Raw genomic sequence first — 14,888 nt, 5'->3', positions numbered from 1 at the left:
ACCGTTTCCGGAGTCGAGCACGAGGTATTACTTAGCTTATCTTACCAATTCGGAGCATAAAAACTAGGTTTGAAAATTTATTTCACTATTTACAGCAAATCTGTCCAATCGCGCAGCAGTTACTAAATTAATTATAACTTGAGCTACAGAACTCGAAATTTAATTCCGTAAATTTTTCCTAAAACTAGACTCATATATATACTCACCATAAAATTTTTAGAATTTTTGGTTCAGCCAATTAGTACAGTTTATTAGTTAAAGTCTCCCCTGTTTCACCACCTGACTGCCCTGACCTCTAGTCACTAAAAATAAGTTTTCTCACTGTAGGATTTTCATATGAAGTTCTTACTTGTTTCTACAGAAAATAAACTCAATGAGAAATCTATACATATAAACTATAACTCATAACCATTTTTTTACAATTTTTAATGATTTTCTAAACTCAAAACAGGGGACACCAAAAATAGTTCTGACCCTATCTTACTAAAATTCACATATCTTAAAATATAAATTTCCTTTTGCTACACCGTTATTTTTCTATGAAAATAGACTCAACAAGCTTTAATTCCATATATCATTCACCCTCTAATTCATTTTATACTATCTTGGGTGATTTTTCAAATTCACGTCACTGTGCTGCCTGAATTCTGTTTCTTTGCAAAATTTTATCCTTTCATGATTTCCATGCATAATTTATCACCTAATCTTTCATAACAACAAACACCTTCATCCTTAACCATTTTAATGACCATACATCATCAAATACTTACACATCACTCATTAGCAAAATCATCATTACAAACATACAAAATAACTAAATCCCTATACATGCCATAACTCAAACGTGTTTCGATATAAAATACCGAGCGCTTGTAGTTGATAGTGTGGACGATCTCCGACTTCTTTAGGATCCTTGAAGTAGCTTTGCAATACTATAAGAGAAAGAGAAATAAAAGAAGTAAGCATAAAGCTTAGTAAGTTTACTAGCAAATAAATAACAATATTTAACTTAAATAATTAAACTCAATGTCTATATCTCTAGTTTACTCTTTAGTTAATCTCATACTAGTTCTCTTACTTGTTTACTTAGAATACTTGTGTGCATAACTTACTCAATCCTTGCTGCATCGTTGAACATCAATTGATAGTATAATAAGTTCTTAAGTCTTACAACTTACCCGAGCTTGCCATTTATGCTTTAAACCGAACTTTCATGAACATGATTCATTTACAAGCCCGTTGAGCTACATTGGAATAATAAGGATACTCGGGTCTCTTCTGATAATAACATGCCAAAGCCATGTCCCGACATGGTCTTACATGGGATGTTCTCATGTTAGTGCCCATGCCATGTCCCAGACATGGTCTTATAGGGACCTCTCATCTCGATGCCAACGCCATGTCCTGACATGGTCTTACATGGGACCTCTCGTCTCGGTGCCCATGCCATGTCCCGCACATGGTCTTACTGAGGACCTCTTATGATCTTAAGGATGCCAATGCCATGTCCCAGACATGGTCTTACATGGGATCTTTTACCCAAATGTCATGACATTCGTATCCAATTACCATCCTTATGTATCAACGGGACTTTTAAATTTTAATTCTCTATCATTTCATGCTTAGATCATCATCAAATAAATTCATAAAATAAATTCATAGTTGCTGGAAAATAACAGCATTGATAATAAATATTGAAATATTGCATTTATTTACCGTAAACTTACCTCGGTACCAATTATAGCCAAATTCACCAACTTAGTCTTCAACTTTATTCTTCCCTTTATCTAACCTCGAGTTTCGTACTTCTTGATCTAAAATAGTAAATTTAACTTATTTAATACTCACATTCAACAAAACAGCCCTTGACTCTAACTTTTCAAAATTACAATTTTGCCCTAAACTTTACATAATTACATTTTTGCCCCAAGGCTCGGAAATTAAACTTCATCTCTTATTCTTATGTTTTATAACATTCTGAACATTTTTCCCTTTTATGGCAACATCAAATTCCCACTCTAACATGTACTTATGAACATTAGGTATTTTTACCGATTATGTCGTTTTACTCGTTTGCACTTAAAATCGCTTAGCAAAAGTTGTTTAACATAATTTCTAGCTTCATATTCTATCATAAAACATCAAAATAAACACTTTTCACCTATGGGTATTTTTCCAAATATAAACCCTAGGTTAAATTATTGCTAGAATAAGCTAAATTAAGCTACCGGGATCTCAAAAACGTAAAGAACATTAAAAACGGGGCTTGGGATCACTTACTATGGAGCTTGGAAGCTTGAAAACCCTAACTATGGCTTCCCCCCTTGCTGATTTCGTTCATATGAAGAAGATGAGCATAATTTGTCATCTTTTTCCCTTTTAATTCATTTTAATTACTAGATTACCAAATTGCCCCTAACTTAAAAATTTTCTATTTCACTTATCTCATGTCCATTTTTGTCTACCAAGTTACCAATGGTATAATTACCATATAAGGACCTCCAATTTAAAGTTTCATAACAATTGGACACCTCTAACATGTAGAACTCAACTTTTGCACTTTTACAATTTAGTCCTTTTGACTAAATTGAGTGCCCAAACGTCGAAATTTTCGAACGAATCTTTCACGAAATCATTTTGTGAAATTGTAGACCATAAAAATATAAGAAAAATAAAATTTTTCTCATCGGATTTGTGGTCTCGAAACCACTGTTCCGATAACCTCAAATTTGGGCCATTACATGATAACTAGCATACAAAAGAATGATAACACTGTGATGGTATCAACCGAAGTCAATAATGTAGATAATGGTTGACTCTTAGAAAATTTTGTACAAGATTGCAAAGTGTCTATAAAGGTATGATTATAGTGGAATTCACTAAGTACTCTTGTATTTACAAGGTTTGTCATTTATTTCAGGGTTTTTGTTGAAGAGGCTTCGCTTGGAAGGACAACGCCAAAATACGCCAAGATAGTGAAAGAGTGGGCTATTATGCATACAGTGGATATGTGGCGCAGTCTTGAACACGCGTTTGAGTTTGTCTTGAAATAGTTTCCAACTTGTAGAGATCTATATAAAATTTGATGTAATGAGTTATTTATCATATATTTTATTTTAAACTCCCAAATGTTATTTTTTCTTTTTGAACTTCAAATAACAACTTTAAAATAAATGAGAAAATGTAAATTGTTTTTGTTAAATGTTTTGTATCGGTTAGTAACATCCGAGATCCGGACCAGGTGAATCGGGTCGGGTTGAGGGCGTTATAAATAATATTATTAGGACTATTAAGATGGCTATGAATAGGGTTACTCTAGACTGTCTCCATGGAAACACAAAGATATATAGACTTTTTAGCACTTTTTGAGCTCTAATTCATGTAGTTTCGTAGTAAATTTTGTCGAAATTCACAATTTAATTATAAAATAATTAATTTGCACTTAAATTATTAACATATTAAATTTTAATTATTTTTATAATAAATTTTCACAAATTTGGTTTATTTTCGACAGTTTTGCACAAAAGATGAAAATTGGTTCGGCAGACCCCTCGAAAGGCTTGAACCGTTGGGGAATTTTTGCATCAAGTGAACCAAGGGCAAGATTAAATATTTTTTATAGCCAAGGTTGGCCCAAATTATGATCATTTATATACTTTGAATTTAATTTTTATCTAAATTAAATTGGGTTAAAAATTAATATAAATCTTCAAGGAGAAAGTGACCTAGTGTACTAAGCGTTGAAGAATGATCCAATAAGAGCATTTGCAGCCCAAAAATGACCCAATATGCTGACCCAATTAGCTTATTTAGCTGATTAAATTGCTTGCAAAACAGCCCTCAAGTTTCCTTAAAATCCTATTCAAAACCCTCCACTTTCTGTGCCTTTAAAGATTTGCACCAAGCTAAATTTAGTAAAGTTTGAAACATTCAAACTTTGCTCCATGTGTGCCGGCCAAGGGAAGTGTGTGGCTGCTAATTATTTGCTATTTTTAGCAGCCACTCCTACCAATAAATACCCCTCATTCACCTATTCATTCAACACATCTATCATTCACACTTCTTTCTCTTTTTTACTCACTTTCTCCCTTCCAAAACCTCCATTTGTTTCCCATTTTTCCTTTCTATTTCCCTTTGCCAATTTCCCTCTTGGAAAAGAGCGTTCAACAACATTGGGTAGCAGCATTCAAGTGCTTATAGAAGCCTTGGATCAACAAAACGAGCGAATAAGGAGAGGAGCAAACTAGTTTGGCTTTGGAGAAACACTAGATTTGATTATAGTTTCCTATCCTTTAAATTTCGTTATTGTTGTTATAAACATGTCTATAAATATTTGTTATGTTGCTATTCTGAATTTAATTAACATGGCTTAAATTTAATTCGTGTTAGGTTGATTGCATTTCGTTTACTTAAATTATTAAAATCATGTTTGTGTTGTTATAGGTCTTGGTAAATTGTTTGATTAAGTAAAACCATGATTATGTTATACTTGCATTATAATGGTAAGATAACTAATGAATTAATTATTAATCGTATTAAAATTACAATTAATTGACACAATATTTAATCTGTGCATGTTTAATCTTCTTAAGGTAGTTGAGGGTTAAATTAGCGACGGTATTAAATGGTATATTAGCCTTGCATAACTTGCAAGATTATTGTGATTAAATTGTTTCAATGTAGGAATATATTGTCACTTCACTTAATCTTTTACTTGCTTATTAAAATTAATTAATTGTTTGAATTGTAGTAATATGTTCAAGAGATTAGTTAATTTGGTAAGTCTATATGTGCTCTAAGTTAACAAATTGCCAAGTTGTCGTGAATTTATTCGTAACAACATGAACTTTGTTTTAATAATATTAAGTTAAGAAATGTAATTGATCTAACACAATTATGTCATATTGATTAAACTTGTTTTTCAGAAATTGTGCATTGAAATTTTTACCTATTAATTTTCTTAGTTAATTTACTTAGATAAAATCTAGTTTTATTAAACTCATTTTCAAAACAAAAGATTTTCCTTCACCAAAGTGTTTTTAATTGCATTTCATAAATATTTTCTTACATAGTCCCTTTGGGTACAATAACTCGACAAGTAGGAATTGTGCGCGACATGTTTTTGTTAACTAGACTGGGAGATAGAAAGATAAGTCATATATATGAGTTCCATTTTTGAGAAATAGTTAAAGTCACTATAGAGAGGGGATGAGAGGACAAGTTTATTGAACTGGATGCAAAAGATAAAGATATGGTCAAAGAGTTAAGGTCTAAGAACCCAAAAAATTGGACCAAGGCTTTCTTTCGGTGTGAAAGCAAGTCTGACATGGTTTTAAACAACTTGTATGTGGCATTCAACTCTAACATCATAAGAGTGACTTAAAAAAGTATAATAGCGATGCTCATGGAAATTTTGATGAATCTAATGAATGAATAATGGAGAAGAGAGAGTTTTGCAATAGATAGATATACAATTATAGACATTTGGTGAAGGATAAATTAGATGCTTGTAACAAAAAGCTGTGAGTTGGGAAATGGCTGGGAATGATGAGCACGGATGTGAAGTTAAAAAAGGTAGAAGGCAATATATTGTTCATTTGAATGGCAAGACTTGTAGTTGTAGGAATTGGTCTACCATGTCCCCCTGCATGTTTTGGCATATAAGTGACAACCCTAATGACTACTTGCATCAGTGTTACCATAAAGACACATACGCATCATATTTACATGCCTTCCAACCCATTAATGGAGCACATGATTAGGCAAGAACTGGAATTGAGCCAGTATTCCCATCTTTTTTTGCACCAAAGGGAAGGCAAAGTTATTCAACCAACTAAAGCCCAACCAGTACCAAACACAAGGATAAGGCCACTGCTATTCATTGTTCTTTGATAAATTCTTTTCTAGTCAACTGTTTCATTAAAATATTTATGTGTTGTTGGGTTACAACTTAGAAAGGAAAAAAATCACATAATGTTCAAGGCTAAATTGCCCTAAATGTTTCAATAAGGACACTATCATAGCTAGGTGCTCCTTAATAAGACCCTAGCACACTAACAAACATTTTCCTTGAAGACCTCTTGGAACCCAAGATTCAGTTGCACAAAAGTGATTTAAAAAAAATGATTGTATTAAGTTTTGATGAAACTCTTTGTGATATTTTTATCTATGTTCTTGCTTGAAATGTGAAACTATACATAGTCACATACGTAAATTGGGCTAGACATATTTTGGATATAAATCAGGGGATGAATAGGTATATATTTCCCAGGATTTTTTTTCATAGTTGAAAGGGTTAATAGGTACATTGGGTAGACATTGGGTAAGCTGTTATTTTAAACCTTCAAGTTCAATATCAATAGAATATTATGGCACATTGATAATCAGCTCTGTCACAACTCAAGCACAACATATCATGAGTGATTGCAAACACTTAAAACAATAAGGAAATCAACCCTGAATGATCCAAAGCGGCAGGCATAAATCAGTAAAAGAACCGAGCATTATATATCTTTTAATCTTAACTTAATTGTATTTTACCATGTCATTGATTGAATCCTTTTTATAATTTATGGTAAAATTTATTGTTATTTTATAATGGTATTTTTAGTTATAACAAAAAAAAATATTTATATAGATTTTACAAAAATCAAAACAATGAAGATTAAAGAATAAAAAGTATGGTTTTGCAATATGTTAATATTTTAATAATTATAAAAAATAAATTGAATAATATTATACTATTACTTAAATTATGATTCTAATTTATTTGATTTATAAAATATTATTTATATGAAATATGATATAAATTATTTTTTATCTTTTATTTTAAAATAATAAATATGTATACCCACATGCAACACATGTAGCGTTAAAAGCTAATTTTTAAAAATAAGTGATAATGTTGTTGTACCTACTTATAATAGAGGTGCTCATGGGCAGGCGGCCCGCCCGCCCGACGGCCCTTCGAAATATGGGAGGTTTGGGTAAAAATATAGGCCGAAATATGGGCTTGGGCAAAGCGAGGCCCGTTTAGAAAGCGGGCAGGCCTCGAGCACCACTTTTTCGCCCGGGCCGATTTAATAAATATATATTTTTTAATTTTAAAATATTTTTTACATATTTTTTAATTTTTTTTAAATTTTAAAATATTTTTAAAATACTTTTTTTAATTTTTTTAATTTTAAAATATTTTTTTTAATTTTTTTAATTTTAAAATATTTTTAAAATATTTTTAAAATATTTTTTTTAATTTTTTAAAATTTTTAAAATAAAAATGGGCCGGGCCGGGTCGGGCCCGAGCCGAAATTTTTTTATGGGCCTGGCCCGGCCCACGAGCACCTCTACTTCGCAAAGAGAGAGATTTCGCTAGCCGAATTTTGAGGGCACCTTGCCTGCTATAGTACCTCGTCAGCCATGGTGTTGTCTCGCGTGTAGCTTGCTCTGCATGTGGAGCCTCTCCTATCAACCTTGTCCAAATAGATGCGAGCCTTTTTCTTATGCATGGATACATATGAGACTTTATCATTCAAGTCTAGCTGCAGTTTGATCGCTCGATACATCAATCTAATCGTTACTTGGTTAAAAGGTTATCGTGCCTCCTAAGAAGTAGACCAGGATTTGATCATTAACAGATATCGATACCGACATTGTTGATGGAAGTTAATACTAGTATATATGTTAAAATTTTAAAATACTCAAAAATACAAAAAATGTATGTCCAAAATGAAATGTCCAAGCTCGTTTAAATTTGAATACATTTGTTTAGGTTCATTTTAAATATGGTTTGAAGTGCTATAAAACTAATAAAAGATATTAAAAAGAGTAAAATTCTTTAAAAATAAAATTATAAAAAATTAAAATTTGTAAAATAATTGTCAAAACAATTGATTACACATATAATAGGATAAAAATATCACTCTTTATTAAGGAATATTATGTGTATTCAATTGTCTTCCCATAGACTTTTAAAAAATTGTCTTTCTCATCTCCACCACTCTTTATCTCACTCCATCTACACTTTTATTCATCATTGTCAAAACAGATAAATTAAGTCTAAAAAACTTACCAATTGAATTTGTTAAGCTTTCACATGGTGAAAAATCAAATTTGTATGTAGTACATGTACTCGAAATTCGAGACTATCCGTTACCATTATTATCTGGCGAAGACTACGATTCCAAGCTTGAGTTAGCCCATCAAAGACATCCCAGGCTTCCGCTTCTAGCACTAATATGGAGTGTGCCTTATATTTACGAGTTGACATCACAACGAGAAAGAGCCGACATCGTGACAAGACGACCACGATGTCCTGACGATAAGATTGGCCACGTCCCAACGAAGCGAAGAACGATGTCCTGACGAGGAGCATGCGACATAATGACGTGTTCCCTAATTTAATCGGTTTTCTTCTCCTAGTTAAACTCTAATTATTCTAGGTTAGTTTAGTCATATTTAATATACGAATTTAGCCTATAAAAGGGGCTATTATAACCTAGAATAATTACCTTCATCATCTTTTTGAGAATGAGAAAGTTCAGTAAATTTTAGGGAATTTTGGGTTTTAACCAGAGTACTTTGTTCTTTCAGGATTTAGGGTTGTTTGTCGAGATTATCTCCATCTTGTACTCTTTTCGATTTTTGCTCATTTAGTGAAGTCTCATTTACCTTTGGTTTTTTGTCCTCCTATTTGGAGGAAATTTTCCACATAAATATTTGTGTGTTTGATATTCTCTACTTTTACTTTTATTTTCTCGTTGCGTATATGGGTCGATCCCCAACAAATTGGTATCAGAGTCAAGTTCAACTTCCGCAGATCGACATGTTCAGAGATGGTAATGAGGTTTGGTATTGATAGGTTCAACGACTACATAATTTTCAATTTATGACAAGTTCAGATGACAATAATTCTAGTTCAAAATGGCTTGAAAAAGTAGTTACCGAGAAAAAGCCCAAATATCTAGATCAGTCAGAATGTGATGAGCTTGATGAGAAGACCCTATCTACAATTCAGTTGTGTCTTACAAACGATGTGTTACAAAAGGTACTTTCAAAGAAAACAACACCAGCCTTATGGCTAATCGTTTGGTTCTGATACAACGACTGTGTACATTCTATATGAAAAAAGATGCCTTCATTAGGGGTCACATCAGTGAGTTTGTTTCTCTCTTGAATGATTTAAAGAACGTTAAGGTTCAAATTGATGATGAAGATCAAGCCATACTATTATTGTGCTATTTGTCCTATTCATAAAAGTCTTTCAGGGAAACCTTGATTTATGGGAGAGAAATTTGAAGAAGTGAAGGGAAACTTGTTGAGCAAAGACAAACTCGAAAATAAGTTTGATTCGGGTAACAGTTCAGGTTGGAAACCCTCGACATTTGTTGCGAGAAGCATGATTGGTTCGAGGTTGACGAATCAAGACAAGGTATGTGACTATTGTAAGAAGAAAGGCCACATTAAGACATATTGTTACTGTACAAGCCCAAATTGCCCGGGCCCACATAATAAACGGGCCCAACAACCAGTTTTCAGACCCCAGCCCAAAAAAAAAAACATCAAAATTTTAGAAACCCTAACAGCCTTAGCCCCCGCAACTACTGCCCTCCCTGCGCACCACCCCTAGCAGGCGCCGCACGTCGCGCTTGTCACTCCGCTCGCGTCGTGCGCACTCAACGGCCACCGAACCTGCGGAAAAAGGGCATACAACGCAGCAATAACAAATAATATGAGAGAATCAAGGGATTTTATTTTTATTTTTATTTTTTATTGTTATTTCTTTAAGATTCGGCTATAAAACCGAATGATGATAGTGTGAAAGAGGGGGGATTTTTCAGTGTAAAGACAGATAAAAAGAAAAGGAAAAACACTAAGAATACAAATTTTTTTTTGAAGGTGAATCACGTTTTTTGATTTATTTTTTCTATTCTTATTTCGTTTTGTGAGAAGAATAAAAAAAGGGGGAAAGAGAGACTTACCAGACTTGGTTGCGTTCTGCTCTCCTCTCCGTCTCGATCGGAGGCTAGGACGGCATAGAAGCCGTGGGGAGCTCTTGAATGGCGCCCTCGGGGGTTAAAGAAACCCTAAAGAAGCAGCCCCTGCTTCAGGAGAGGGGAAACAAATTTTTCCCCTAATTTTTTTTAAACTTTAAAACACAAACAAAACGGCGTCGTTTTAGTGGCCAGACCCGCGCATCGACCCGACCCGCAACAGGGTCCGCGCGTTCTGGCCCCAAATGGTTAATTTTCGCATTTAGTCCCTTGGGTTTTATGAGCATGTTTAAATCAACTTTTTATTTATTTTAATTTTGATCTCATGTTTTATTTTTGCTTCAAATTAGTCCCGTTACTGCGCAGCGTTTTAGGGAGGCGGGTTATTTCCCTTTTGGTCCTCTACCCTTGCGCGCACATTCAGTGCGATCCTGTTTTCAAATTTACTTCGAATTTAGCCTTTTTTTCCTTTTTTAATTCAATTTAACCCTTCATTAACTATTTTATTATTTTTATTATTATTATATTATTCATTATTTTATCATCATCATTATTTTTATACACTTACACGCATTTTTATATAATATATATATATACATATACTTTCAATAAATAAATGTGCATCTTACATATATATATATATACATTATTATTTTATTTTCATATTTTTTATACATATTTATATACTCATACTTTACTAATATATTTTACCTATTTTTATTTATATTTTATAAGTACATGTACATACTTTATTATTATTTTCTTTTCATAAATTTTATATACATGTTTTAATATATGCATACACATATTTTAAAATTCACTTATATATCGTATTTTATTTTGTAAATACACGTACATATTTTTATATTTTTATGTTATTTTCACGATTTTCAAATACATACATGCATTTTATTTTGATTGATATATTCCATTCCATCTTTTATATGTACACTTATATTTACATGTTGAATATATGCGTACACATGCTTGTAAATTTACTTGTATATTTTACTTGTATATATATTTGTAAATATTTATTCATATATGTTTTAAATTAAAGTTTTGTTTCATATTAGACATTAATCTTTAACATACCTTTCGGGAAAATATTTTGATTTTGTCAAAACGTTAAAATCATCATATTTTACAAATTTTCAAAGTATTTGGCGTTCGCGATTCTCGAGAAAGACCGTGTCCTAACTTACTGGATTGCGATTATTCTTCGATGAATTTAGAACGTTAAGTATTCATTTTGCATTAAATTCACAAATCTCAAATAAAGGCTTGTTCTCGGGAATCTAAAAGTGTTGGGTCCTGACTTACTGGTCCTGATATTTTGACTTCTCGAAATAAGAATTTTTAAAACAAAAGGTGCTATTTGGTATTTTGAAGACTTAAAAATATTGTGCCCTAACTTACTGGGTGTGGTGTTTTATTTCTTTGAAATAAGAATGTAGTATTATTTTGATTCGTTTGCGAGTTAAAATTTCTCTTTTAAAATCTTTTTAAATTTTCGACACCAAGACATTAAATAATCAATTTAGTACCAATTTTGGGCGTTACGAAGGTGCTAATCCTTCCTCGTGCGTAACTGACTCCCGAACCTGTTTTCTCAAACTTCGCAGACCAAAATTATTTTTTTAGGTGGGCCGGTCACACCTTAATAAAGGATCGGTGGCGACTCCAGTTTTTTTTGTTTTTTAAGTCGACAATCAAAATTTTTGTTTTCAAAAACGGTTTCGACAGCTTGGCGACTCCACTGGGGACTTAGAGAGTCGAGCCATAAACTGATTATATTTGTCTTTATGTCGAAAATCAAAAGTGTTTTAAAAAATTCATGAGTTCCCTTCGTATTCATTGAGTTTTGGTATGTTGGCAACTCTGCATTTGCATTTTGCATTTCACCCTTTAAGTGGGAGCGAGAAACTAGTCCTTCGTGAGGTTTTCACCTCCGTGCAGGGTAGTGGACCGCTTCCAGGATACATCCGTACCTATGTCTTTGTGAGATTTTCATCTCCGTGTAGCCATAGGGAAATGTGTCCCCCTGAACTGAACTCGATCCACATGAGCCTATAATGGGCGAGGTTCGAGGAATCTGCTGGTTCGGGTACCCTTACTCTAGAGGCTAAGCCTCATATAGTGAACCTTAGGAACTTGCCCTAGGTAGAACTATACCAAGCCCTAGTGTATTCCTGAACAAGTGTTCTTATTATTTCATGTTAAATTATGTCTTTATGTGTGATACTGACTTTTTTTTTGTGTTTCACTTTGACTGCATGAGATTTAGACCGCATGGCATTTCATTTTAGAAAAGAGGTGTTGATTCTCGTTCGGTTGTCAAATAGAGAGCTTGTCATACGGAAATGGGTTTCTTGATAAAGTGGAAAATAATACGGTTGCCCGAATATGTTCCGAGAAAACACAACAAGAGAAAGATAATAGTTTAATGGAGGACTACACAATCATTGCTCCGCTGCCCGAAGACTCAAGCTGACGAAGATTATTCGAGAGCCGCTGAACTTTTTTTTAAAGAGAAGCCAACGAGCATCACGACGATAAAGGAGCAACGAGTCAACGCCCGGATCAAGTAAAAGGAGATAGAAGAGACATCCCTTTTGAAGAGTTCGTGAGATTTATCTTAATGTTTGAATGAAGAAGAGGATCGAATGACTCCGCTTATGAGGGCAAAATCGTATATATATCTGCTTTATGTAAAGATATTTGTTTTCTAGTAAAGTTGTTCTAATAGAATTGAACCAAGAATCAACGTCTCTTTTCGCATTCATTTCATGCATTTGCATTTCATTGCATCATATGCATTAAAAACCTTTAATTGATCCTAATTAATTAAAATTATTGCTCAGTTAACCTGGAAACTAACCAACCAACCCAACACCGATACGGCACTCGGGCAAAGATGAAAGATATGGATCAGAGATTAGAAAAGCTCGAACAGTACCAGAAGGAGATGCAAGACCGGCTTCAGCTACAAATGCAGGAGCGGTTAGACAAGATGAAGCAAGAAATGTCTGAGAAGATGCGGGAATCTCAAGAGGACATAGTGGCAAAGTTAACCCGACTGATAGCAAAGGGAGGTGACAAAGGAAAGGGCCCCATGACAAATGTCGATGAGGGAAATGATGATGAACTTTTCTATCCTCCAGTTTTCACCCCTCCGCATGAGCGAGCTCAAGCTGAATACCCGCGCAAATCTACTGTCACCACCATGCCTCAATAATTTCGAGCTGGTGTTTCGAACCTCCAAGCTGGGCCGGGTTTTAACCCTGAAAATAATCCCGTTAACTCTGCCATCCCTGACTTTGATGAAGTGGTTGAGAAGGAAAGAGTAAAGGAAGAGTTACCGAAGCAGTTGGAGGAAAGATGCAGGTGGCTCGAAGAGAAGTTCAAGGCGATAGAGGTTGCCGAGAGTTATCGAGGCATTGACCTGAAAGAGCTGAGTTTAGTGCCGGATTTAGTACTCCCTCATAAATTTAAGATGCCTGAGTTTGAAAAGTACAATGGGACAAGCTGCCCAGCAGCTCACATCACCATGTTCTGCAGGCGAATGACGGGTTATGTTAAGAACGACCAACTCTTGATACACTGTTTCCAAGACAGCCTTACGGGGGCAGCATCTAAATGGTACAATCAGTTGAGTCGTGCCACGATTGGCTCATGGAGGGACTTGGCACATTCGTTCATGAAACAATATAGTCATGTGACTGACATGGCTCCTGACAGAATTACCCTTCAAAACATGAAGAAGAAGCCGAGCGAAAGCTTTAGGCAGTACGCGCAGAGATGGAGGGAGGTCGCAGTCCAAGTTCAGCCATCACTCCTGGAAAAGGAAATGACCATGCTATTCATTAACACCCTGAAGGCACCTTTCATCACACATATGTTAGGAAGTGCCACAAAAAGCTTTCATGACATAATCATGAATGGTGAAATGATTGAGAGCGCTATAAGGAGCGGGAAAATTGAGACAGAGGAGAGTAACAAGAGGTCAATCTCAAGAAGAAGAGAAAATGAGGTGGACAACACGGGTTACTCCAAATCAGTTACTGTGAGTCAAACAAGAAAGGTGGTTGGTAATCAACAGAATTCATCGAGGCAAGATTCCGGTATAAAGACCGAGAGGCCCCAATTCACGCCAATTCCGGTACCGTATAAGGAACTGTATCAAAATTTGTTTGATGCACATGTTGTTTCCCCTTTTCATGTGAAGCCTCTACAACCGCCGTATCCTGAATGGTATGATACGAACGCACAATGTGAATATCATGCGGGAATTACGGGACACTCGATTGAGAATTGCACTACCTTCAAGAAGCAAGTTGAAAGACTTATCAACATGGGGATTGTCAAGTTTGGTGACTCATCTAGTGCAAGAAATCCATTACCCAATCATGATGGATGATGGGGAGAATGCAATATATGAAGAAGTGGTAAGATTTTCACACTGATGCCATATGTGCAGACGCAATTAAAAGGGTTCTGGTCAGATACCCGCATTGGATGTGTTATAAATAATGGGTCTGCAGAGAAAACCCCTATATTATTTAGAGTCTGATAGAGTAATGTTCAGAACACACTTGTTGCTTTTAGCCTAGAAGCAATAAGAACTTCTTTGTGAAATGGGCTCATGTCTGAACATTATTATTTTTAATGAAATACACTATTGCAATCATCTTTGAGCAAATGTTCTTTCATTCTTTACGTTTTTTTCTTTCATTCCTTTGGATTTTTCTGCCATTCATTTATATTATTCATATATTATTTTGTATATCCTTCGGTACTCACCATGGGTCCCCAAATATCAATGGCATGAGTGACGTTGCTACAGACTCAGAATTTCCTTTTTAGTGAGATATGTGTTTAGAGGGATCTCACAACTTT

General features: G+C 34.4%; 1 long non-coding RNA gene across 1 annotated transcript; it reads right to left on the bottom strand.

Moving 5' to 3' along the window:
• Window positions 1-616: 616 nt before the first annotated feature.
• On the bottom strand, window positions 617-2,552 carry LOC128035300 (uncharacterized). Its single transcript, XR_008191665.1, has 3 exons — window positions 2,281-2,552; window positions 1,728-1,814; window positions 617-932 (listed from the first exon to the last, which is right to left on the bottom strand). It is a non-coding gene; the product is annotated as an uncharacterized LOC128035300 (long non-coding RNA).
• Between the last annotated feature and the right edge of the window lie 12,336 nt (window positions 2,553-14,888).

This window comes from Gossypium raimondii, chromosome 12 (assembly GCF_025698545.1).
Source record: "Gossypium raimondii isolate GPD5lz chromosome 12, ASM2569854v1, whole genome shotgun sequence".
Classification (NCBI taxonomy): domain Eukaryota; kingdom Viridiplantae; phylum Streptophyta; class Magnoliopsida; order Malvales; family Malvaceae; genus Gossypium; species Gossypium raimondii.
Note: the sequence above shows the minus strand (reverse complement) of the source record. Positions and strands in the feature narration are given on the sequence as shown.